Raw genomic sequence first — 27,975 nt, 5'->3', positions numbered from 1 at the left:
GTAGGAAAAACACGGCAGCCAATTTGCGCACAGCAACTACCACAAACAGCAATGTAATAATTGTTAAGCTCATAGTAAAGTAATGCAACTGAGTACTGTAGACAATGATTAAGTGTGACCTTAGCTCCTTTATTCAAACCCCAGAGTGTTTGGTACAGCATGGGAAACCTGCTTATATACAGTGCTCCCAAGGGATGCTGGGATCCCTTGGGGCACCAACAGGTGAACCCTCTGGTGGCGGTATGATACAGGTTGCCTTGGGTTGCATATATAACATCACTCCCTCCCAAAGTCAATGGTACACTTATTTACAGGGTGAGACGATCTGGGGCTTTTCACTCCCTTGTCGATTGTCTCGGTACAAATGCAGGTGGGGGTGAGTTGGTTGGTTCTTCGCTGGGCTGCTGGGCAGCTGGCCTTGCCGGGCTGTTGGGAATGGCGAGTTCAGCTTCATGGTCAACCGTGATGTCAGTTGCCACTTGTGTATGTGTTGGAGGGTCGAAGTTGGTGGTGTCCTTTTCGGGTTGCTCGTGGCTGTCTGTGAATTGCAGTTTGGCTTGGTCCAAATGCTTTCTGCAAGTTAGTCCATTGGCAAGTTTGACCTGAAACACCCTACTCTCTTCTTTGGCTATGACAGTGGCAGCAAGCCATTTGGGATCATGTCCATAGTTGAGTACAAATACAGGGTCATTGACTTCAATATCGCTTGCCAAGTTTGCGCGATCATGGTGCATGCTTTGTTGATGCCGTCTGCCCTCAACATGATCATGGACATCAGGGTGGATAAGAGAGAGTCTTGTTTTGAGTGCCCTTTTCATGAGCAGCTTGGCTGGAGGAACCCTGTTGAGCGAGTGGGGTCTGGTGCGGTAGCTGAGCAGGACTCGGGATAGGCCGGTCTGCAAGGAGCCTTCCGACACACATTTCAAGCTTTGCTTGATGGTTTGGACTACCCGTTCTGCCTGGCCATTGGATGCGGGCTTGAATGGGGCAGCTGTGACATGCTTGATCCCATTGCGGGTCATGAATTCCTTGAATTCAGCGCTGGTGAAGCACGGTCCATTGTCGCTGACAAGGACATCAGGCAGGCTGTACATGGCGAACATGGCTCGTAGGCTTTCGATGGTGTCAGTGGACGTGCTTACAGATATTATTACACATTCAATCCATTTTGAATAAGCATCCACAACAACCAAAAACATTTTGCCTAGAAATGGGCCCGCAAAGTCAACATGGATCCTAGACCACGGTTTGGAGGGCCATGCACAAACTTAGCGGTGCCTCTCTGGGTGCATTGCTCAGTTGAGAGCAAGTGTTGCATTGGTGCACCTATGACTCTAAGTCTGAGTCGATGCCGGGCCACCACACATGGGATCTGGCCTTAGCTTTCATCATTACTATGCCTGGGTGAGTGCTGTGTAGGTCGCATATGAACATTTCCCTGCCTTTCTTAGGCAAAACCACACGATTACCCCACAAAAGACAGTCTGCCTGTATGGACATTTTGTCTTGTTCCGCTGGAATGGCTTGATCTCTTCATGCATCTCCGCTGAGATGCTGGACCAGCTTCCATGGAGGACACAGTTTTTTACAAGGGACAGTAAAGGATCCTGGCTGGTCCGGGTCTTGATCGGGCGGGCCGTAACGGGTGACTTTTCATTTTCGAATGCGTCCATCACCAAGAGCAAGTCTGCAGGCTGTGCCATTTCCACCCCGGTGGTGGGCAATGGTAGCTGACTGAGAGCAAATTACATAGTTGTATGCAGACAGCGTGAGCGCCCATCTTTGGATGCGGGCGGAAACATTGGCATTAATCCCTTTGCTCTCTGAGAATAGCGATATAAGCGGTTTATTGTCAGTTTCTAACTCAAACTTGAGACCAAACAGATACCGATACATTTTTTTCACCCCGTAAATGCATGCCAGAGCTTCTTTTTCAATCATGCTGTAGGCCCTTTCGGCCTTGGACAAACTCCTGGATGCATAGGCGACCGGTTGCAAAGTTCCCGGTTCATTAGCTTGTTGTAACACACACCTGACCCCGTATGAAGATGCATCGCAAGCTAGCACTAAACGTTTACATGGGTTATACAGAACAAGCAGTAACAGATTTCTGGCTTTCTCAAAAGCAGCCTCTTGTGATTTCCCTCATACCCAGTCGTCTCCCTTGTGTAGCAACACATGTAAGGGTTCTAGCAAGGCGCTTAACCCGGGTAGGAAATTACCGAAATAGTTGAGGAGTCCCAGGAACGACCTCAGCTCCATCATATTCTGTGGTCTCGGCGCGTTCTTGATGGCCTCCGTCTTGGCATTGGTGGGTCTGATTCCATCTGCCGCAATTCTTCTCCCAAAGAACTCGACCTCTGGCGCCAGGAAAACACACTTCAATCATTTCAACCTGAGTCCCACATGATCTAGCCGACTTAGAATCTCTTCCAGGTTCGTCAAGTGTTCGATGGTGTCTCGACTTATGACCAGTATGTCGTCCTGGAAAACCACGGTGCGCGGAAACGACTTTAGCAGGCTTTCCATGTTCCTTTGGAAAATTGCCGCGGCCGATTGAATCCCAAACGGGCATCTATTGTAGATGAACAGACCTTTGTGCATGTTGATGCAGGTGAGGCCTTTCGAAGATTCTGCCAGCTCTTGCGTCATGTAGGCCGAGATCAGGTCCAACTTGGTGAACGTCTTTCCTCCAGCCAGGGTCGTAAATAGGTCGTCTGCCTTGGGTAGCGGGAACTGGTCCATAGTGAAAAACGGTTAATCATTACTTTATAGTCCCCACAAATTCTGACCGTACCATTGCCTTTGAGAACCGGAACAATCAGATCGGCCCACTCGTTGAACTCCACCGGCGCGATGATGTCCTCTTGTGGTGGATGGGTCGTGTACTGAGAACCAAGTGGATCTGCACCTTCGCCCCCGAGAAACTTCCGATGCCTGGCTCAAACAATGACGGAACTTGCTCAGAACCTGGGTACAAGAGGCGTCGACGACGGATGAGAGCGCTCGAATGTTGTCCCAGTTCCAGCGGATTTTTCCCAGCCAGCTTCTGCCGAACAGTGTGGGGTCATCTCCTGGTACAATCCATAGTGGGAGTTCATGCACTGCTCCGTCATAGGAGACTTTTACTGCTGCGCTGCCAATAACAGGGATCAGCTCTTCAGTGTAAGTTCTTAGCTTGGTATGAATGTGGCTAAGCTTGGGCCTGTGTGCCTTGTTGCACCACAGCCTGTCAAAGGCCTTTTTGCTCATGATAGACTGACTCGCATCCATGTCCAGTTCCATGGATACTGGAATTCCGTCCAGTTCGACTTTTAGCATGATCGGTAGCCATTTCATAGTGAAGGTGTGTATCCCGTACACTTCTGCCTCCTCGGTTCGAGTCTCTAGTTCAGCCTGATCCGCCATGGATCGATCCTCCTCTACAACGTGGTGGTTTGCAGGGTTTGCAGCTCGTCTGCACATTCGCTGGAGGTGTCCCATTGTTCCTCAGCCTTTGCACACATAGTGTTTGAAGCGGCATTGATGGGCTTGATGATCACCTCTGCAGTGCCAGCAAGGTGTTAACGATTGATGGAGGACTCTGGGTCATCTGAGCTACCGGCGTGTACGTTTTGCCATATGCATTCCTGCCTGAAAACGACGTTACTTTGTGTACAGTACTTGTCGAAACCTCTTTATGCTGCAAAATTTGTTTGGTGTTATCGCTGGTGGACATAAATGCCCGGGTTATCATTATGGTTTTGCTCAGATTCGGTGTTTCAACAGTCAATAGTTTGTGAAGGATAACCTCATGGCCAATTTGCTAAGCACAAAAAAGTCTCTTAGCATTTGCTCAAGGAATCCATCGAATTCGCAATGTCCTGCAAGGCGCCTTAGTTCGGCAACGTAGCTCGCCACTTCCTGGTCTTCAGACCGTTGACACGTGTAGAGTCGATACCTTGTCATCAGAATGCTTTCCTTCAGATTTACGTACTCCCGGACCAGCGTACGCAGTTCTTCATACGATTTGGTTGTTGGTTTCACCGGAGCTAGAAGATTCTTCATGAGGCCACAGGTTGTTGCCCCACAGACGGTAAGGAGGATCGCCCTTCGTTTGGCAGCGTTCTCATTCTCTTCCAGCTTGTTGGCCACGAAGTATTGGTCAAGTCACTCCACGAAGGCCTCCCAATCATCCCCTTCTGAGAATTTCTCCAGGATAACAACAGTTCTTTGCATTTTCGTGTGGTTGTTCGTTATCTCGTCGCCAGTTGTTAAGCTCATAGTAAAGTAATGCAACTGAGTACTGTAGACAATGAGTAAGTGTGACCTTAGCTCCTTTATTCAAACTCCAGTGTGTTGGTACAGCATGGGAGGCCAGCTTAAATACAGTGCTCCCAAGGGATGCTGGGATCCCTTGGGACTCCAACAGGTATGCCCTCTGGTGGCGGTATGATACAGGTTGCCTAGGGTTGCATACATAACAATAATGATCAGATAATCTGTTTTTGCTATGTTGATTGAGGGATAAATACCCAGAACCCCAGGGATAACTCCCCTGTTCTTCTTCGAAATAGTGCCATGGGATCGTTTACGTCCACTTGAGAGAGCAGACGGGGCTTCGGTTTAACGTCTCATCCAAAAGGTGGCACCTGCGATAGTGCAGCACTCCCTCAGCACTGCACTAAAGTGACAGCCTGGATTTACCCAAGGTATTTTATGTTCTGATTTCTTTCTTTTTATTCCTCTTCAATTGTCTCTCTGTTTTTTTCCTCCTTACTACTCCTCTTGAAGATAGTGATTCTTACTGGCAAGTGGTTCTGCATAAACAAGTAACTCTTCGTTATCTCATCCAAATGCCTAATCTTCCCACATGAGGCTGAAAAGTGATGGGCCATTCAGCATGTGAGGGGAATCACAGCTAAGCCAGGTCCTGACATCCACACCAGCACCTTTCCAGCTGAGGGCTAGTGGACAGTGGTGTGGAAGGGAATCCTAGCTGAGCCTCCCCGTTCTCTGCCTCACAAGTGCCGAGGAATGTTTTTGCAGCTCACTACTGCCCTCCTCAGCATGTACCAGGAACTAAACCTGGCATCTTCCATCTCGATATATATATGAGTGTGGGTAGGTACAGCAGGAGAGGCGACAAGCAGCAGAGGAGCGGTGAGGTCGGGACAAAGGAGCAGCGAGAGAATATAGAGTGATGTGATCGGGGCTCAGGAGAGGGGTGAGTTCGGGGCTCAGAAGAGGCGAGGGCACAGGGGCAGCACGGTCCAGCCCACACTGCGATATGTGTGCGCACTCGGACCATGCAGCAGAGCTGGTCTCCAGTTAGTCTTGGGTAATCCTTGCCACTGGACCAAGACCTAGCTCTGCCAAGCCCGTGGGGTGGCTGGTGTGCAACGGCCATCACACGATAAAAAAATCCACGCAAAGGCATCTTCCACCCATCAACATTTAGTTCGAGATCTGGAATATTCGGTCCTTCATTGAAACACCTGTGAACTCATCCCTTGGTGTGGAAGCAAGTCATCCTCGATACGAACGACCGCCAAACAAGAAGAGAGATTACTCAATATCCAATTCACAAAGAAACAAGTATTATGGAGAGAAAATTACTCGGACTGAAATTAAAACTGAAATGAGACTTAATTTGTTAATTTCAGTTTCCTTCAGCTGTTACAGAAGTGTTGTTTTAGTCGCAGAAATAATGTAAATGTTATTTGTAGCTTCGTTTTGATTCTTCATTTCGATGCTCAGCTCTATTTCTGCTTTTGCCTTTGTATGAAGTTTATTAGAACTTTGAATGTAGTTGACAAAAATACAATAATTTTAGCGAACCTGTGCTTTCCTCACTTTAGTCAACTAAAACAACACTGCTGCCTCCTTGTAATATCTCTGTATTTGCAATGATCTTTAAATACTGTACAGATAGATCCCTTTAACCAACTGAAACATTGTTTGATGTGTACTCTTCATAAGCAGCTTTGCTGATATAAATTCTTTGTTTCGGTCCCAGCTAATAATACTGCAGCATTATTGTACAAAGTGTGTCTGTGCTACAGCCCAGTCTCATGCTCATTCCTGGTATTTTGGGTGGATCTAAAATGAACAGAGGTTTGTAAGAAGAGTTGGAAGAATTCCAGAAGCACTCTTTCTTGTTATTGCCCCCGTGACTCCGAGTTTCAGCTGCAGCCTTGCAATCACAACTGGGCTGAGGCTGTTTGAGTGTCTAAACCATATTTTTTGTTCCAAAATCAGAAATGTGACGTGTACATTGCAGACATGACGGATTTAAGTGTAAGGAAACAGCCACAAAACATTGCACATAACTGCACCAAGATACAAAATGGATAACAACGGATGTGCTGCTCTTCCATGCCCGAGGGCGAATAAACTTGCCTGTCCATGTTCATTTGTGTAAAGAAAAACACTGGGTCACATGTCTTAAAGCCCTCAGAACTCCAGGAATTTTGACATATTGATTGAAAGCTCTTGGGGAAGGGGGTTGCATCTGTGTATGTGTGTGTGTTTGTGGGGGTTGGGTCTTATGTGTACAGTGGGTGGTGTATGTGTGGGGTGTATGTGTGTGTGTGTGTGTGTGGGGGGGATCTTATGTGTACAGTGGGTGGTGTATGTGTGGGGTGTGTGTGTGTGTGTGTGTGTGTGTGTGTGTGTGTGGGAGGATCTTATGTGTACAGTGGGTGGTGTATGTGTGGGGTGTGTGTGTGTGTGTGTGTGTGGGGGGGGGGAATCTTATGTGTACAGTGGGTGGTGTATGTGTGGGGTGTGTGTGTGTGTGTGTGTGTGTGGGGGGGGGATCTTATGTGTACAGTGGGTGTTGTATGTGTGGGGTGTGTGTGTGTGTGGGGGGGGATCTTATGTATACAGTGGGTGGTGTATGTGTTGGGTTTGTGTGTGTGCGCGCGCGCGTGTGTGTGGGTGGTGTGTGTGGGGGTGGGGAGTGGGGGGGATTTGTGTGTGTGGGGTATGGGTGGAGGGAGGTTTGTGAGGGGGTGTGTGTGTGGGGGGGTTGTGTACAGTGGGTGGTGTGTGTGCAGGGTGGGGGTGGTGGGTGTGTTTGTGTGTGTGTGTATGTGTGTGGGGGTGCTGGCAAAGGTTTGTGTGGGGGGGTGGGAGTGGTGGGGTGTGTGTGGGGGGGATGCGGGCGGGGATTTGTGTGGTGGGGTGTGTGTGGGGGGGTGTTTGTGGGGGGGTGCGGGCGGGGGTTTCTGTGGGGAGGGGTGTGTGTGTGTGTGGGGTGGGGATGCGGGCAGAGGTTTGTGTGGGGAGGGGTGTGTGTGTGTGGGGTGGGGATGCGGGCGGGGGTTTGTGTGAGGTGTGTGTGTGTGTGTGTGTGTGTGAGGTGTGTGTGTGTGTGTGAGGTGTGTGTGTGTGTGTGAGGTGTGTGTGTGTGTGTGGGGTGGGGATGCGGGCGGGAATTTGTGTGGGGTGTGTGTGTGTGTGTGTGTGTGTGTGTGTGTGTGTGGGCGGGGATTTGTGTGGGGTGTGTGTGTGTGTGTGTGTGTGTGTGTGTGGGGTGGGGATGCGGGCGCGGGTTTGTGTGTGGTGTGTGTGTGTGTGTGTGTGTGTGTGTGTGTGTGTGTGGGGTGGGGGAGGTGGGACCCCACTGGTGGAGCCCACACATGTCCTTGTGGAGGTAGGTTCGCTTCATCTCACTGGGCATACGAACCACCAATGTTACTTTGGGTCCTGACTGTGGGAGCAAAGCAGCAACTGAAACGCCTGGCTTAGGGCGTGTTAAGTATCGAATAACTCCACGAGGCTAAGTACGGTGAGTTAGTTCAGGCACAACCTTACTCCAGCTTATTTATTCTCAAAGTGAGGATTCAACATGGCTGCCAACGTTATATACATGGCTTGCACGTGTCTGCCAGTGACCATTAGGATCCCGACAGTCGTGCCCTCTGGTGGCAGATAAAACCAGTTAAAATACATAACATCATTCCCCGGAAAGTCCTTGGTACAGGTTGTATTTACTAGTTGAGACAGTCCGGGGCCTTCCGCTCCCTGGTTGATCTTCTCAGTTCGAACCCAAGTTTGGGTGAGTTAGTAGGACCATTGCTGCATTGCAGAGCAGTCGGTCTGACAGGACTGTCGGGGATGGTAGGTTCGTCTTCGTGAATGACAAAAGGGCCAACTGATGGTTGGATGTGTGTTGGTTGGTCGATGAAGATGTCATCGTCAATTTGTTCTGGGTTGTCTGTGAATCGCAGTATGGTTTGGTCGATGTGCCTCTTGCACGTTTGGCCATTTAACAGTTTGACTACCCTGTTCCCCTCCTTAGCCAAAACTGTGCCAGCAACCCACTTTGGACCATGACCATAATTCAGGACAAACACAGGGTCATGAACAGCAATGTCATGTGATACGGCCGCGCGATCGTGGTACCATTGCTGCCGTTGCCTTCTGGTTTCGACATGATCATTGAGATCCAGGTGTACAAGGGAGAGCCTGGTTTTGAGGTCTCTCTTCATTAACAGCTTAGCAGGAGAGACCCAGGTGAGCGAGCGGGGTCTCGTCCGGTAACTGAACAGAATGGAGGACAAGCGGGACTGTGAGAACCGTGAGTCACGCATTTTAGGCTCTGCTTAATGGTTTGGACAGCCCGCTCCGCTTGACCATTAGACACGGGTTTTAAAGGGGCAGACTATCCTGAGCAACCCACCTTGGACCCTATCATTTTTGATCCCCCAACATACACACCAGTGGCAACCGCTACCACATTTGACCATGAAGTAGAACCCATCATCCATAGCAGCCCAGCAGGGCCCAACACACCAGGCAGCCCAGCAAGGCCAGCTACACAGCAACCCAGCGAGGGCCCAACAAATGATTCAACAACACCAGCTTTCACTCCGAGACGATCATAAACTCGTGGAACTCTGAACTGGTGAAACACGGTCCGTTGTTGCTGACAAGGACGTCGGGCAGGCCATGGGTGGCGAACATGGCCCAGAGGCTTTCAATAGAAACATAGAAACATAGAAAATAGGTGCAGCAGCAGTGCATTTGGCCCCTCGAGCCTGCACCGCCATTCAATATTATCATCGATGATCATGCAACCTCAGCACCCCACCCCTGCCTTCTCTCCATACCCCCTGCTCTGTTTAGTCGTAAGGGCCACATCTAACTCCCTTTTGAATATGTTCAACAAACTGGACTCCCTAACTTTCTGTGGCAGAGAATTTCACAGATTCACAACTCTCTGGATGAAAAGGTTTCTTCTCACCTCGGTCCTATATGGCTTACCCCTTATCCTTAGACTGTGTTCCCTGGTTCTGGACTTCCCCAACATCGGGAACATTCTTCCTGCATTTAACCTATACAGTCCCGTCAGAATTATATACGTTTCTATGAGATCCCCTCTCATTTTTCTAAATTCCAGTGAGTACAAGCCTTGCCGATCCAGTCCTTCTTCATATGTCAGTCCTGCCATCCCGGGAATCAGTCTGGTGAACCTTCGCTGCACTCTCTCAATAGCAAGAATGTCCTTCCTCAGATTAGGAGATCAAAACTGTCATGTATCTCACACTACTGTACATAACTGTATCTTACCATGCTATACATGACTGTAATTAGAGATGACCTGTAACCACAAGCACACTTTACCACCAGGGGTGCACTTGCAGGAGACACTGGATACCTGTTCCACACAGGTATATAAAGACAAGTCTCAGGTAAGTGTGGCATTGAAGAGCTGTGTAATAAAGGTGCAGGTCCTGAGTGACCTTGACTTCAGCATGTGCCTCGTGTGAGTCTGTACTGCAGGGACAGGACTTTACAGTGGCGACGAGTTACAGGATTACAGAATCCACAGAATGGCGACCAACGGCTCAGATGAAAAATACAATGCTGGAGATAATTGGGAGGACTTTATAGAAAGGCTCCAGCAAAGCTTTGTAACCAAAGACTGGTTAGGCGATGATAAGGCAGACAAGAGAAGAGCCCATCTCTTGACCAGCTGTGGCTCGAAAATATACGCCTTAATGAAAGACCTGCTGGCACCCGAGAAACCAGCAAGCAAGTCATTTGAAGAGTTGAGCACGCTGTTAAGAGACCATCTGAAGCCAGCAAGCAGCCTACACATGGCCAGACACAGGTTCTACAACTACAGACACTGTGTGGGCCAGAGCATACCCGACTTCGTGGCGGAACTTCGGAGGTTGGCTAGCTTATGTGAGTTCTCTGATGAACTAAGGAGAGAAGTACTGAGAGACTTTTTTATTGAAGGAATAGGTCACGCAGGAATATTCTGAAAGCTCATAGAGACCAAGAACTTGACCCTAGAGGCAGCAGCACTGGTTGCACAGACATTCTTGGCAGGAGAAGAAGAAACGAGGTTGATCTACACTACGGGTACGACAACTAACGAAACATCGGCACAAGGGGTTCACAGCGTGAAACAAGTCGCTACCCCCATACACAGACAAAGACAGGAGAGCAGGCCCTCAACAGCAGGCAGTGGCACCAGAAGCCATCAAGGGCCACATGAACGGCCGTTCATACCTCATCAACCCACAATGCGAGCAATCAAACTGAGAGAAGCTCAAGAGAGATCAGCCAGACGCAGCTCATCCTTTGGAAACAATGGAAGCGGTCTGTGCTGGAGATGTGGGGGAAAGCACTCATCAAGGGGGTGTCGATTTCAGCATGCCGTTTGCAGAAACTGCAACTATACAGGGCATCTGGCCCGCATATGCAGAAAAATGGCAGCTCGGCTGGTATACGAATCGGAAGGGTCGGAAAGCGGACCAGAAGATGGTGGGGACAGTACCCGGGACACCGATGTACAGCGGGGTCAACACAATCAATGGCCACTGCTCTTACAACAAGACGCCTCCAATAATGATGAGTGTCCTACTCAACGGGATACCCGTCAACATGGAGCTGGATACGGGAGCGAGTCAATCTCTCATGAGCGCTCAACAATTTGAACAGCTGTGGCCGCACAAAAGAGACAGACCAAAACTCACAAGGGTTGATACCAAACTAAGGACCTATACCAAAGAAATCGTCCCAGTCCTTGGCAGCGCCATGCTCTCAGTCACACACAAAGGGACAGTGAACCGACTTCCCCTGTGGATTGTCCCCGGAGATCTCCTAGCAATGCTGGGGAGAAGCTGGCTGGCAAAACTAAATTGGAAATGGGATGATGTTCACGCCATGTCGTCAGAGGAACGGACCTCCTGCTCAACAGTTCTAAGTCGATTTGAACATCTCTTTCAGCTAGGTGTGGGCACCTTCAAAGGGGCTAAAGTCAAAATCTTAATCACACAGGATGCTAGACCGGTCCATCACAAGGCTAGAGCTGTGCCATATGTGATGAGGGAAAAGATTGAACATGAACTGGACAGGCTTCTGTGGGAAGGCATTATCTCACCCGTGGAATTTAGCAACTGGGCATGTCCCATCGTCCCAGTCATGAAGCCTGATGGATCCGTACGAATCTGTGGGGATTACAAATCTACCATAAACAAAGTCTCCCTACATGACCAATACCCGCTGCCCAGAGAGAGGACCTATTTGCCACATTGGCTGGAGGAAAACTTTTCTCAAAACTAGATCTCACATCTGCGTATATGACGCAAGAACTGACCGAAGAGTCTAAGCTACTCACCACCATCAACACACATCGAGGCTTTTTTATGTACAATCGATGCCCATTCGGCATCAGGTCAGCAGCTGCTATATTCCAGCGCAACATGGAGAGACTGCTCAAGTCCATCCCAGGGACGGTTGTATTTCAAGACGACATACTTATCACGGGCAGGGACACCGACTCCCATCTCCGCAATTTGGAGGAAGTACTAAAGCGGTTGGATCGGGTAGGCCGAAGAGTTAAGAAATCCAAGTGCCTGTTTCTCGCGCCCGAGGTTGAATTTTTGGGCAGAAGGATTGCCGCTGATGGAATCCGCCCAACAGAGTCCGAAACCGAAGTAATTCGCCTGGCACCCAGGCCCCGGAATGTCTCGGATCTGCGCGCTTTTCTCGGGCTACTCAATTACTTTGGGAACTTTATGCAGAACGTAAGCACGCTGCTGGAGCCTCTCCACGTGCTACTGAGAAAAGGGTGCAATTGGTTTTGGGGGGACGCCCAGGAACGTGCCTTCAATAAGGCACGCAACCTCCTGTGTTCCAACAGTGTTTTGGCTTTCTTTGATCCAGGTAAAAAGCTAGTTCTTACATGTGATGCGTCAGCGTACGGGGTCGGGTGCGTTTTACAACATGTCAATGGTGCGGGTAAATTACAACCCATAGCTTATGCCTCCAGGTCACTTTCACAGGTGGAGCGCGGGTACGGAATGGTGGAGAAGGAGGCGCTCGCGTGCGTGTACGGCGTCAAAAAGATGGTCCAATACCTTTTCGGGGCCAAGTTCACGTTAGAAACTGACCACAAGCCCCTCACGTCCCTACTATTCGAGAGCAAGGCAATAAACGCCAACGCCTCCGCGCGCATTCAACGGTGGGCACTCATGCTGGCGTCTTACAGACCAGGCACAGACAACTGTGCCGACGCGCTTAGCAGGCTACCCCTGGCGACCACGGAAGGGTCTGATGAACAGGACTGTGAGATAGTCATGGCAATCAATGCCTTTGAGTCCACAGGTTCGCCCATGACAGCTCGCCAAATCAGAGCCTAGACGTCCAGCGACCCCACGTTATCCTTCGTAAAAAGATGTGTCTTAACTGGTGACTGGGCAGAGGCTCGCGATGCCTGCCCCGAGGAGATCAAACCCTTCCATAGGCGCATGCATGAGCTGTCACTACAAGCAGGCTGCCTGATGTGGGGCAGCCGAGTAGTCATGCCTCTGCGAGGCAGAGAGGCATTTGTCCGGGAGCTCCACCGCAAGCACTCGGGGATCGTTCTCATGAAGGCCATAGCCAGATCCCACGTCTGGTGGCCTGGCATTGACGCGGACTTGGAGCTCTGCGTCCGGCGGTGCACCACTTGTGCCCAACTCAGTAATGCCCCCAGAGAGGCCCCCCTGAGCCCCTGGCCCTGGCCCATCAAACCGTGGTTGCAGGTGCACGTAGACTATGAGGGCCCATTCATGGTCAAAATGTTCCTCATAGTTGTAGATGCATTTTCAAAGTGGATCGAAAGCACCATTTTAAACTCGAGCACCACCTCCACCACTGTGGAGAGTTTTGGAACTATGTTTGCAACGCACAGAATTCCTGACATATTGGTCAGTGACAATGGTCCGTGCTTCACCAGCGCAGAATTCCAAGATTTCATAAGTGACCACGGCATAAATCACGTTAAGACGGCACCGTTCAAGCCGGCCTCCAACGGTCTGGTGGAGCGAGCAGTGAAAATCATCAAACAAGGCATGCTCAAAATCCAAGGTCCCACACTGCAGAGCCGCCTGTCGCGACTGCTGCTGGCATACAGATCTCGTCCACATTCATTGACTGGAGTTCCCCCCACTCAACTATTGATGAAACGGACCTTAAAGACAAGGCTTTCACTAATCCTCTCAGACATGCATGAAATCGTTGAGGCAAAGCGCCATAAGCTAACTGAGTACCATGACCGAAATTCGAGAGGGAGGTGGAATGAGATAGGGGACAAAGTGTTTGTGCTAAACTATGGCAGGAGTCCCAAATGGCTTGCAGGGACAGTAACAGGCAAGGAAGGAAACAGGCTACTGGTGGTACAAATGGACAGTGGCCAAACCAGCCGGAGGCATGTAGACCAAGTCAAAAGTAGATTTACCAACAACACTGCTGAACCAGAGGCAGACTACAATGTGGAACTCACACCACACCTGGACAGACAGAGGGAACACCTGAGGAAAGGGCAATCCCAACAGACTGCCCAGGCGAGACACCAACAATCACACTGAACGAAACAGACAGCCCGGCGAGATACCAGCAATCACACCGGAAGAAAAACAGGCACCAAGGCAAACAACTGAACCACAACTAAGACGCTCCACGCGAGAGCGTAGACCACCTGAGAGACTGAACCTATAAAGACAATAAGACCTTGGGGGAGGGTGATGTCATGTATCTCACACTACTGTACATAACTGTATCTTACCATGCTATACATGACTGTAACTAGAGATGACCTGTAACCACAAGCTTACCTTACCATCAGGAGACATTGGATACCTGTTCCACACAAGTATATAAAGACAGGTCTCAGGCAAGTGTGGCATTCGAGAGCTGTGTAATAAAGGTGCAGGTCCTGAGCGAACTTGACTTCAGCATGAGTCTGTACTGCAGAGACAGGACTTTACAAAAACTGCACACAGTACTCAAGGTGTGGTCTCACCAAGGCCCTGTACAACTGCAGCAAGACCTCCCTGCTCCTATACTCAAATCCCCTCACTATGAAGGCCAGCGTGCCATTTGCTTTCTTTACTGCCTGCTGTACCTGCATGCCTACCTTCAATGATTGATGTACCATGACACCCAAGTCTCGTTGCACCTCCCCTTTTACTAATCTGTCACCATTCAGATAATAATCTGCCTTCCTGTTTTTGTCACCAAAGTGGATAACCTCACATTTATCCACATTATACTGCAGTGGCTGTGGAAGTCCTGGATGACATGATTACGCATTCAATCCATTTGGAGTAAGCGTCTACTACCACTAAAAACATTTTGCCAAGAAAGAGGCCGACAAAGCCTCTATGGATCCTTGACCACGGTTTGGATGGCCATGACCACAGACTCAGCGGAGCATCCACAGATGCGTTACTCAGTTGCATGCAAGTGTTGCACTGATGCACGCATGACTCCAAGTCCGAGTCAATGCCGGACCACCAAACGTGAGATCTAGCAATGCCCTTCATCATGACAATGCCTGGATGGGTACTGTGTAAATCTTGCACAATAGTTTCCCTGCCTTTTTTTGGCATAATAACACGATTACTCCATAACAGACAATCAGACTGAATGGACAATTCATCTTTGCGGCGTCTATAAGGCTTAATCTCATCTTGCATTTCCCTGGGAATGGCAGACCAATTTCCATTTAGGACACACCTTTTTACGCTTGACAGTACAGGATCCTGGCTGGTCCAGATCCTAATTTGGCGAGCCGTGACAGGTGATCCCTCGCTCTCGAAGGCAAACATGACCAGCAGCAAGTCTGCGGGCTGCAGCATTTCCACTCCGGTTGTGGGCAATGGTAGCCGGCTAAGCACATCAGCACAGTTTTCATTGTCTGGTCTGTGGCGGATAACATAATCATAAGCAGATAATGTCAGTGCCCACCTTTGGATGCGGGACGAGGCATTGGTGTTTATACCTTTGCTCTCAGAAAACAATGAAATGAGTGGCTTGTGGTCTGTTTCATGCTCAAACCGAAGCCCAAACAGATATTGGTGCATTTTCCTAACCCCATATACGCATGCTAAAGCCTCTTTTTCAACCATACTATAGGCTTTGTGAGCCTTAGACAGACTTCTGGATGCGTATGCAACTGGTTGGAGTTTGCCTGATACATTGGCTTGCTGGAGCACACAACCAACCCCATATGATGAGGCGTCGGAAGCCAGCACTAACCGCTTACATGGGTCATAGTGTACCAGTAATTTATTGGAATATAGCAGGTTTCTGGCCTTCTCAAAGGCTCTGTCTTGAGATTTGCCCCAAACCCAGTCATTACCCTTTCTCAGCAACATGTGCAAGGGCTCTAGCAATGTGCTCAAACTAAGTAGAAAGTGTTATGTATTGTCCAGGTACATTTAATGTATAGTTACAATGGTGTGCCACAGGGGGCGCTATGGTGGGAGACCCGAAATTACCTGCGAGACAGAGTATAAAAGGCTGCCCACCACACCTGAGAGGCACTCTGGAGTTACACAATAAAGGACTAAGGTCACAGCAGTTACTACAACACCAGACCGTGTGGAGTCAGTGATTTTAGTGCTACATACATCACAAATTGGTGACGAGGACACGGACGAGCTTCCTGCAACCATGGCTACTCTGGGCTCGCTAAAGGATTTTACAGTGGGTAATGACTGGGAGGCCTTTACGGAAAGGCTCGAGTACTACTTTATAGCAAACGACCTGACAGGGAACACGAACTCACTGATAGAGAAGCGTACGGTGATATTGCTGTCCAGTTGTGGCGATGAGGTTTACCGTCTCGTCAGGGATTTGCTGGCACCTGCGAGCACCAAGGACAAGTCATATGAGCAGCTGATTGAACTCATTCATGACCAACTGAAACCGAAGGAAAGCATCCTCACGGCCAGGCACAAAATCTACCACCACTGCAGACCTGAGGGCCAGGATGTCACCAAATTTGCTGCGGACATCAGGAGACTCACCGCGCGTGCAATTTTGGCACACACCTTGACGAGGCGTTGCGAGACATTTTTGTTATGGGGATTGGCCATGAGGGTCTCCTTCACAAGCTGCTATCCACTGAACCTACAGTCAGCCTGTAGCAGGCCATCAACATCAGCCAAGCATTTATGAACTCGACTTGCAGCACCAAGCAGATAATTCACACAGTCTCGAACCCGGCAGGTACTATCCACAGGATAGCACCCATCACGAACAAAACTGCAGAACGTGGCTCTGCCCAGGGCAGAGAGCACGAACCTCAGGGTCCTGGAACTCAAGAGTCCGCCGAGGGGGGCTAATCAAGTAGCACCATGCTGGCGCTGCGGAGGAAGCCATGGGGCTCACCGGTGCAGGTTTGCGGAGTATACGTGCGATACCAGCCACACAAAAGGCCATCTTCAGTGTATGTGCAAAAGAAACACGACTCACCATGTGGCTGAGGAGATGGTAGATGATCTACTATCCAGCGAGGAGCAGGTAGCAGAAGATCATGCATTTGTATACTTGTACCGACGATTCGGCCTCAGTGATTGTGGAAGTCAAGATTAACGGAGTCCCAGTGAGTATGGAAGTGGACACGGGGTCGGGTCAGTCGCTGATGAGTCAGAAACTTTTGATAAACTGTGGATCAACCCAGCTGCACGACCCAAGCTGGTCCCGGTCACGGCGAAGCTGCGTACCTACACCAAGGAACTGATACCTGTTCTTGGCAGAGCGAATGTGCAGGTATCTCACGGTGGTGAGACGCACGGTTTACCTTTGTGGATCATTGCAGGTGATGGGTCGACGCTACTCAGCAGGAGATGGATGGGGAAGGTCCGTGGGAGCTGGGAAGACTTCATCATTCCACAAGCAGCAGCGCCGACCGAGCTGGAGGAGAGGGAAGGGCTTCGACGGGCTGCTCCAGCAGGCACCGTTGACCCGCAGGCAGAGGCCAGTTCCGGTCAAAAAGGTCAGCTGCGTGGGGTGCTCCAGAGGATGCGGCAGTGCGGGGGCTGGTGCGTTGCGGCTTCTGGGTGCGGTCGAAGTGTGGTGGATCCCGAGAGAGAGTCGAGAGTGAAACGTTAGGCAGCAGCAGGCTAGAGTCCAGCAGGGAAAACACCCAGCAAACCAACCTCGCAAAAAGGTCCGGAGGAGGAAAACTGTTCATCGGCGGTCTCAATCTCGACACAGACGAGCAGGCCCTGGAAGAAGTGCTCTCCAAGTACGGGCAGATCTCCGAGGTGCGAGTGATCAAGGACAGGGACGTTTTCGGCTTCAGTACAGCGAGCTCAAGATGGTGGCGAGCCTCGTGGAAGCAGAGTTCTGCAGAGAAAGGCAAGCAGCGCACCAAAAATGGCGGCGCCCTCGTGGAAAAACCAGAATGGCGTCTTAAAAGGGAAATGTACCCGGGAGTCTTAAAGGGGCCTTACACCGTTGGCGGTCCCCACAAAGAGACTTTTGTAAGGGCAAGAGTGAGTCAAAATGATTACTGTGATTTGTATGATGACGTGATTTATGACAAGAGTTAATATTTTGATGTTGAAATGATTACTGTGATTAAAATGATGGATATGATTTACGAAAAGAGTTAATATCACGAGGTACAAGTAAAAGGGTTAATGGATCTGTGACTAACATGACTAATGGATTAATGCGATTTCCAATTTAATGTGATTCATGCAATGGTTCAGCGGCTGCAGATGAGCCGCAAAGGCAACTATTTTCTGAGAACAGTGGCAACGCACTAGTTGCAATACCCTGTCTCAGCGCAGCCTATTACCTTGGGCAAAAAGGGGCAGTATGCTGCCACCATACCTCACCCAGTGGAGCTGGGATTAAATAACTGTTCAGTGTACCTGCAACCTTTTGAAATAACTCTTCAATGCATCTATATGTACCACACAAATGTACTGTCTATGTATACCTGCTTTCTGTTGGAAGTTATGCTCGTGTGCTTCATCACCCATGTAAGGACTGCAAATACCACATGCTTGCATCGGATTGCAAGCATAATCTCTACATGGGGGGGGTGGGGGGGAGGGGAAGAGAAAAGTGGATGGTCATGGACTCACACTCACAAATCAATCAGGACGAACAAGGCCGAGGTTTCCAACAATGTGCTTTTGGAACTGGGCGGGGGGAGTGAGATGTTATGTATTGTCCAGGTACATTTAATGTATAGTTACAATGGTGCGCCACAGGGGGCGCTGTAGTGGGAGGCCCGAAAGTACCTGCAAGACAGAGTATAAAAGGCTGCCCACCACACCTGAGAGGCACTCTGGAGTTACACAATAAAGGACTAAGGTCACAGCAGTTACTACAACACCATACTGTGTGGAGTCAGTGATTTGAGTGCTACATACATCATAGAAAGTTACCGAAATAGTTGAGAAGACCCAGGAACAAACGCAGCTCCATCATACTCTGGGGTCTGGGTGCATTCTTGATGGCCTTGTCTTCGAGTCCATAGGCCTGATGCCGTCTGCTGCAATCTTTCTCCCCAGGAATTCAACTTCTGGTGCCATGAAAACACACTTGGAGCGTTTTAGCGTGAGTCCTGCTCTGTCCAGACGACGTAGAACCTCTTCCAGGTGTTCGGTGACGTCACAACCCGTGATCAGGATGTCATCTTGGAACACGACGGTTCTCGGGATGGACTTCAGCAAACTCTCCATGTTTCTCTGAAATATGGCTGCCGCCGAGCGAATTCGGAAAGGGCATCTGTGGTATATAAATAGTCCTTTGTGCGCGTTGATGCACGTTAGTTTTTTTGAAGATTCAACCAGCTCCTGTGTCATGTAAGCGGAGATCAGATCCAATTTGGTGAACGACTTCACCCCCGCTAGCATTGCAAGCAGGTCGTCAGCCTTGGGTAACGGGTACTGATCCTGTATTGAGACTCGGTTGATCGTTACATTGTAGTCTCTGCAGATCCTGACCGTGCCATCACTTTTCAACACCGGGACAATTGGACTGGCACATTCGCTGAACTCGACTGGTGATATGATTCCTTCCCGTTGAAGTCAGTCCAGTTCGATCTCGACCTTCTCCCTCTTCAGGTACGGAACTGCCCGAGCCTTGTGATGGACGGGTCTTGCATCCAGGCCTAGATGGATCTGCACCTTGGCTCCTGTGAAATTGCCGATGCCTGGTTCAAACAACGAGGGAAATTAGCTCAGCACTTGAGCACATGAAGCGTTATCCACTGATGATAAGGCTTTAATATCATTCCAGTTCCATTTAATTCTCTCAAGCCAACTCCTGCCGAACAGTGTTGGGCCATTGCCTGGAACGATCCACAACGATAAATCATGCACAGATCCATCGTACGATACCTTTACTGCTGCGCTGCCAATGACTGGTATGAGCTCTTTGGTGTAGGTACGCAGTTTCGCATTGATTGGAATCAGTTTGGGTCTTTTTGTCTTCGTGTCCCACAGCTTTTTGAAAGCCCTCTGGCTCATTATTGACTAATTCGCACCTGTGTCCAATTCCATGGATACTGGTACCACATTTAATTTAACTTCCAACATTATCGGAGGACTTTTGGGAAAAGAATGTACCCCATACACTTCTTCGTCCTGTACCTCGGGTTGAGTTGCCTTTGCCGCTTGATCCACGCTGCAGCGATCATCCTCAGCCACGTGGTATGTCGCAGCATGCTTGCTTGGTTGCTGACACATTCGCTGAAGGTGCCCCATTGTTGCACAGCCTTTGCACACATATTGCTTGAATCGGCATTGATGGGCCCAATGATAGCCCCCGCAACGCCAACAAGGCGATATCTGATTCACCCCCACTGGCAGACTTTGAGCAGTTACAGGTCGTACGAACGTGGACGAGTGGGCCCTGCCATGTACAACTCTGCCTGCCGATGATATTATTTTATGCACAGTACTTACTGGTGAGTTTCGATGCTGGGAAGATCTTTTTCGAGTTTTTGTCCGTGGACACGCGTGCCTAGACGATCATGATGGCCCTGCTCAGGTCGCGAGATTCAGCAGCCAGCAGCTTTCGAAGGATGACCTCGTGGCCAATGCCTAGCATGAAAAAGTCCTGCAGCATTTCCTCCAATGCAGCTGTGAAGTTGCACGGCCCAGCGAGACGTCTCAGGTCGGCGACAAATTACGCCACGTCCTGGCCCTCGGAGCGATTGTACGTATAGTAACTATACCTCACCATGATGATGCTTTCCTTCGGTTTAAAGTGGTTCCGAACCAGCGTACACAATTCATCGTAAGTCTTATCCGTTGGTCGAGTCGGTGAGTGTAGATTCTTAATAAGCCCATAAATTTTTGACCCACAAATGGTGAGGAGAACCGCCCTGCACTTAATTGCGTTATCGGTTCCTTCCAATCCGTTGGCTACGAAATACTGGTTGAGACAATCAGTGAAATCCTCCCAGTCTTCCCCTTCCATGAATCTCTCCAAAATTCCAACAGACATGGTTGCGTGAAAATTCGTATTTTTAACTCGTCGCCAATTGTTAAGTATCGAATAACTCCACGAGGCTAAGTATGGTGAGCTAGTTCAGGCATGACCTTACTCCAGTTTATTTATTCTCAAAGTGAGGATTCAACATGGCTGCCAACATTATATACACGGCATGCACGTGTCTGCCAGTGACGATTAGGACTCCGACAATCGTGCCCTCCGGTGGGAGGTAAAACCCAGTTAACATACATAACAGGGAGTGCTTTCCCCTGGCCAATCATATGCCCTGCAAGGACAGATGGAAGCTCCACCCCCCTACAAAAGTAAATGAGGAACTCCTGCAAACGCTGGAAATCCGTATCACTTGTTCTCCGCTGTTTCCCTGGGGGGTTCCGCCAATCTCCCACCAGAGTTGCACTGGGCGATTGGCGGAAACTTTGTGGAATTTCAGGGCCTGAATGCCAAGCAAACTAGTTGCCCATGGAGCCTATTGCAGCCAAGCTCCACATTGCCGTAACATAACATCCATACACACACGCATAGATACACCTCCAGAAGTAGAGAGTGAGAACATTGGCTAATTTTGTCCACACTAAGCTGGGCATGCTGAGGCCAAATGGAGTACTCCCATTGCCACCCAACTGAGATCAGCTAACTCAACACAGACTAGGAATCAACCAAAGATCTTTCTGCGCCAGCTATTCAATGGATAATTGCACTGAGCCATCACGGAGCCTAGAATATGAGGTTCAAATCAAGAATTAGACCCTGCATCTGAGTGTTATTGTACTAATGAGAATGCCCATCTTTCCCATTTTCTAAATGTTTCTCCATTCAATAAATACATGATCTTGTTCTGTTAATGTTAAGTTGCTGGGGGTTTGATGGTTTAATATGTAGCGACTATCAAGGCGTTGTGAAATAGGAGAGTAATAAGGTAATTTGATTGTAAATGGCTTGAAGCTAAATTAACAGCTAAAGTTTTCCATTGACCAGGATTCAATCTAACTCAAAAGATCGCATGGATGATAGATTATGCTGAACAGTATATGTTTACACATGAAAAAGGCCCACGTAGATTGTCTTCAATGGGTAACTGCACTGCTTAGAAACATAGAAAATAGGTGCAGGAGTAGGCCATTCGGCCCTTCGAGCCTGCACCGCCATTCAATAAGATCATGGCTGATCATTCCTTCAGTACCCCTTTCCTGCTTTCTCTCCATACCCCTTGATCCCCTTAACCGTAAGGGCCATATCTAACTCCCTCTTGAATATATCCAATAAACTGGCATCAACAACTCTCTGCGGCAGGGAATTCCACAGGTCAACAACTCTCTGAGTGAAGAAGTTTCTCCTCATCTCAGTCCTAAATGGCCTACCCCTTATCCTAAGACTGTGCCCCCTGGTTCTGGACTTCCCCAACATCGAGAACATTCTTCCTGCATCTAACCTTTCCAGTCCTGTCAGAATTTTATATGTTTCTATGAGATACCCTCTCATCCTTCCAAACGTCAGTGAATAAAGGACCAGTTAATCCAGTCTCTCCTCATAAGACAGCCCAGCCATCCCTGGAATCAGTCTGGTGAACCTTCGCTGCACTCCCTCAATAGCAAGAACGTCCTTCCTCAGACTAGGAGACCAAAACTGAACACAATATTCCAGGTGAGGCCTCACCAAGGCCCTGTACAACTGCAGTAAAACCTCCCTGCTCCTATATTCAAATCCCCTAGCTATGAAGGCCAACATACCATTTGCCTTCTTTACCGCCTGCTGTACCTGCGTGCCCACTTTCAGTGACTGATGAACCATGACACCCAGGTCTCGTTGGACCTCCCTTTTTACTAGTCTGCCGCCATTCAGATAATATTCTGCCTTCGTGTTTTTGCCCCCAAAATGGATAACCTCACATTTATCCACATTATACTGCATCTGCCATGCATTTGCCCACTCACCTAACCTGTCCAAATCACCCTGCAGCCTCTTAGCATCCTCCTCACAGCTCACACCGCCACCCAGCTTAGTGTCATCCGCAAACTTGGAGATGTTACACTCTATTCTTTCATCCAAATCGTTAATGTGTATTGTAAAGAGCTGGGGTCCCAGCACTGAGCCCTGCGGCACCCCACCAGTAACTGCCTGCCATTCTGAAAAGGACCCGTTTATCCCGACTCTCTGCTTCCTGTCTGCCAACCAGTTCTCTATCCATGTCAGTACATACCATGCGCTTTGATTTTGTACACCAATCTCTTGTGCGGGACCTTGTCAAAATCCTTTGAAAGTCCAAATACACCACATCCACTGGTTCTCCCTTGTCCACTCTACGAGTTACATCCTCAAAAAATTCCAGAAGATTCGTCAAGCATGATTTCCCTTTGATACATCCATGCTGACTCGGTCTGATCCTGTCACTGCTTTCCAAATGGGCGGCTATTTCATCCTTAATGATTGATTCCAACATTTTCCCCACTACTGATGTCAGGCTAACCGGTCTATAATTACCTGCTTTCTCTCTCCCTCCTTTTTTAAAAAGTGCCGTTACATTAGCTACCCTCCAGTCCATAGGAACTGATCCAAAGTCGATAGATTGTTGGAAAATGATCACCAATGCATCCACTATTTCTCGGGCCACTTCCTTAAGTACTCTGGGATGCAGATTATCAGGATCCGGGGATTTATCGGCCTTTAATCCCATCAATTTCCCTCACACAATTTCCCGCCAAATAAGGATATCTTTCAGTTCCTCATTCTCACTAGACCCACTGTCACCTAGTACATTTGGAAGGTTATTTGTATCTTCCTTTGTGAAGACAGAACCGAAGTATTGGTTCAATTGGTCTGCCATTTCTTTGATCCCCATTATAAATTCACCTGAATCCGACTGCAAGGGACCTACGTTTGTCTTTACTGATCTTTTTCTCTTCACATATTTATAGAAGCTTTTGCAGTCAGTTTTTATGTTCTCTGCAAGCTTGCTCTCGTACTCTATTTTCCCCTTAGTCCTCCTCTGTTGAATTCTAAATTTCTCCCAGTCCTCAGGTTTGTTGCTTTTTCTAGCCAATTTATATGCCTCTTCCTTGGTTTTAACACTATCCTTAATTTCCCTCGTTAGCCATGGTTGAGCCACCTTCCGTTTTATTTTTACTCCAGACAGGAATGTACAATTGCTGAAGTTCATCCATGTGATCTTTAAATGTTTGCCATTGCTTATCCACCGTCAACCCTTTAAGTATCCTCTGCCAGTCTATTCTAGCCAATTCACACCTCATACCGTCGAAGTTACCTTTCCTTAAGTTCAGGACCCTAGTTTCTGAATTAACCTTGTCACTCTCCATCTTAATAAGGAATTCTACCATATTGTGGTCACTTTTCCCCAAAGGGCCTCGCACAACAAGATTGCTAATTAGTCCCTTCTCATTACACGTCACCCAGTCTAGGATGGCCAGCTCCCTGGTTGGTTCCTCGACATATTGGTCTAGAAAACCATCCCTAATACACTCCAGGAAATCCTCCTCCACCGCATTGCTACCAGTTAGGTTCGACCAATCAATGTGTAGATTTTAGTCACCCATAATTACTACTGTACCTTTATTGCACACATCCCTTATTTCTTGTTTGATGCTGTCCCCAACCTCACTACTACTATTTGGTGGTCTATACACAACTCCCACTAGCGTTTTCTGCCCTTTGGAATTCCGCAGCTCCACCCATACCGATTCCACATCATCCAGGCTAATGTCCTTCCTTACAATTGCATTGATTTCCTCTTTAACCAGCAACACCACCCCGCCTCCTTTTCCTTTCTGTCTATCCTTCCTAAATGCTGAATACCCTTGGATGTTGAGTCCCCAGCCTTGGTCACCCTGGAGCCATGTCTCCGTGATGCCAATCACATCGTATCCGTTAACTGCTATCTGCGCAGTTAATTCATCCACCTTATTCCGAATACTCCTCGCATTGAGGCACAGAGCCTTCAGGCTTGTCTTTTTAACACACTTTGCCCCTTTTGAATCATGCTGTAATGTGGCCCTTTTTGCATTTTGCCTTGGGTTTCTCTGCCCTCCACTTTTACTATTCTCCTTTCTATCTTTTGCTTCTGCCCCCCTTCTATTTCCCTCTGTCTCCCTGCATAGGTTCCCATCCCCTGCCATATTAGTTTAACTCCTCCCCAACAGCACTAGTAAACACTCCCCCTAGGACATTGGTTCCGATCCTGCCCAGGCGCAGACCGTCCGGTTTGTACTGGTCCCACCTCCCCCAGAACCCGTTCCAATGCCCCAGGAATTTGAATCCCTCCCTGCTGCACCACTGCTCAAGCCACGTATTCATCTGTGCTATCCTGCGATTCCTACTCTGACTCGCACATGGCACTGGTCGCAATCCTGAGATTACTACTTTTGAGGTCCTACTTTTTAATTTAACTCCTAGCTCCCTAAATTCGTCTCATAAGACCTCATCCCATTTTTTTCCTATATCGTTAGTACCTATATGCATCACGACAACTGGCTGTTCACCCTCTCTTTTCAGAATGTCCTGCACCCGCTCAGAGACATCCTTGATCCTTGCACCATGGAGGCAACATACCATCCTGGCATCTTGGTTGCGGCTGCAGAAACGCCTATCTATTCCCCTTACAATTGAATCCCCTATCACTATCGCTTTCCCACTCTTTTTCCTGCCCTCCTGTGCAGCAGAGCTAGCCACGGTGCCATGAACTTGGCTGTTGCTGCTCTCCCCTGATGAGTCATCCCCCCAAACAGTACCCAAAGAGGTGTATCTGTTTTGCAGGGGGATGACCGCAGGGGACCCCTGCACTACCTTCCCTGATAGTGTGATACTGAGCCCTACAGATCAGCAGGTCCCAGGTTGTATCTCTGGTCCATGCTGCATTGGTCAATGTTAGCTAGCACAGTCATGGAATACTAAAATTAGCTCCACTATCTCTAGGATGAGGAAAAGAATCAGTCGGGGTTCCCGTTCCCAACTGCGATCCAGCGACCTGGGCGTAAAATACATGAGTGTGGATGTCAGTTGAGAACAGGATTGGATTTACCTGTGATGCTTTCCATGGATCAAACACCCTGGTCACAGTGTGTTCGGGAGAGCCAATTGCAAAAAAGAGTATATCTTAGTGCTAACAATATGAAAATAAATCTGGTTCCATTTTATCCCCCTAGAAAATGCTGTTCTTTTTGGAAAATGGCAGTAAATGACGAGTACCTCCCCTCCGACTGCGAGTCTGATATCTTTCAACTTGCTAGATGAGCCACATGTGACCTTTCACTCTGGCTTTGCTGCAAGCCAATTCCATTCCCGTGACACCGTATTGAACAGAGAAAGTTGGCATAGGTTTGTTGCCGCGTTTGTCTGTACACCTGATCCTGCGGGAACTTGGAAGCGTGCTATTTAAATTCTTCGTCTTCAGGGACTGAATTTACTTTCTCTGCCAACTGGTTTCCATTAAACAATTTGATAATTTCTTACAGGTAGATTTAGACTTAAATAGTGTACAACATGATTTATGGGATTTCTACATTATTGGGTTTAATGTTATTAAAGTTCAGGAAGGGCAATAGGGGATATCCAAATAAGATGCAATTGAATGGTCATTCTGAGACTTTCTTTGCTAATGTGTTCAGTTAACATTGATTAAAATTTCGAGGACACATTACTAAAGTCACCACTGCCATCACTGGGCGTAAAAAGAGAAAGATCAGGCAGAGTTCCTCCTCCTGATCATTTTTCAGTGACTTCTCCATAAAAGTTCATTGGGTGAGGACAGGCTCAGGGTTGGCTATGATGCCGAACATGGGAAACATCCGATCAACACTCGGGAGGCTGAAATTGGCAACCGCCTGAAACGGGACGCAACCTCTGTTTTTAAAAAAGTGCCACTTGCAGCGGGTCCGCTCCCCCGACCAGTCTTCAGCACCGCGCTGATACGTCACATTGTCTCTTCCCTTCAGTTAAAGGGGAGGGCCGCTGCGAGCTCTGCATGCTTTTAAGTTAGGTCCACTGGGCCACCAGGAAGGGTTTCTGCCGGGCCAGGGGCCTGGCACCCAAGAGGGGGCTGCCAGGCTGCCTTTTGGCGGCCCGGCCGAACCTGGGGATATAGTTGAAGGGCCAACCTGGTAGTCGGCCGACAAAAATAAATAACATGGCGGCCATGGCAGTGCGCCCTCCCCTTTATGTGCAACTGGGCCGTCATGCCACAGAGAGTGCACCCACACAAAAAGCTGCCGGGGGCACCGACCAGCGACAGGGCCGCTCCCATGGGGCAATACCAGGAAAGGGGCAATTTCCCGAGGGGTAATTTCACGAGGGGGACCCTGCCCAGTCGGTAAGGTGTCGGCGCATACACGCCGTGGCAGGAAAACGGGCGGAGTGATCCCGGGCACCGCTCCAAAACTCATGAAGAGCAATTTACCAAATGGCGGCCACTCCGCGGAGAGTCGGCGGCCACTCTGTGCTGCCCCGTGACAGCTGCTTTCAGGCGGCCAGAAGCTTTATCGGGTGGGGCAATTTCAGCCCCTCAGGGTCTAGGCTCACTTGTGAAAAATGCTCACTTAGGCGAGGCACTGAAAGGCTGCTACCAACTTCCTGAGTCAGTGGGGATGGGAAGCAATTGGTTTCTCTTTCGAAAAATGAAAGACACAAATGAACTAATTTCCCTTTCCTCTGTACCAATATCAGGCCTCCTTTTTTTGTAAAATTAATTGGTCTGGAATTAATTTTGATCGTCTAGATCTTCAATTTACATAGAAACATAGAAAATAGGTGCAGGAGTAGGCCATTCGGCCCTTCGAGCCTGCACCACCATTCAATATGATCATGGCTGATCATGCAACTTCAGTACCCCATTCCTGCTTTCTCTCCATACCCCTTGATCCCTTTAGCCGTAAGGGCCACATCGAACTCCCTTTTGAATATATCTAATGAATTGGCCTCAACAACTTTCTGTGGTAGAGAATTTCACAGGTTCACAACTCTGAGTGAAGAAGTTTCTCCTCATCTCAGTCCTAAATGGTTTACCTCTTATCCTTAGACTGTGATCCCTGGTTCTGGACTTCCCCAACATTGGGAACATTCTTCCTGCATCTAACCTGTCCAATCCCGTCAGAATTTTATATGTTTCTATGAGATCTCCTTTCATTCTTCTAACTTCCAGTGAATATAAGCCTAGTCGATCCAGTCTAATATATTTTGCTGATTGAATATTGTGCTTAACTTTTGCACTGTTTAAAT

At 48.7% G+C, this 27,975-nt stretch overlaps 1 protein-coding gene across 2 annotated transcripts in view; it reads right to left on the bottom strand.

The window, feature by feature from the left end:
• LOC139276207 (lebercilin-like protein) overlaps positions 1-27,975 on the bottom strand; it is a 242,903-nt gene that overhangs the window by 112,625 nt on the left and 102,303 nt on the right. The window lies entirely within an intron of this gene.

Source organism: Pristiophorus japonicus, chromosome 11, assembly GCF_044704955.1.
Source record: "Pristiophorus japonicus isolate sPriJap1 chromosome 11, sPriJap1.hap1, whole genome shotgun sequence".
In the NCBI taxonomy this organism is placed as follows: domain Eukaryota; kingdom Metazoa; phylum Chordata; class Chondrichthyes; family Pristiophoridae; genus Pristiophorus; species Pristiophorus japonicus.
Note: the sequence above shows the minus strand (reverse complement) of the source record. Positions and strands in the feature narration are given on the sequence as shown.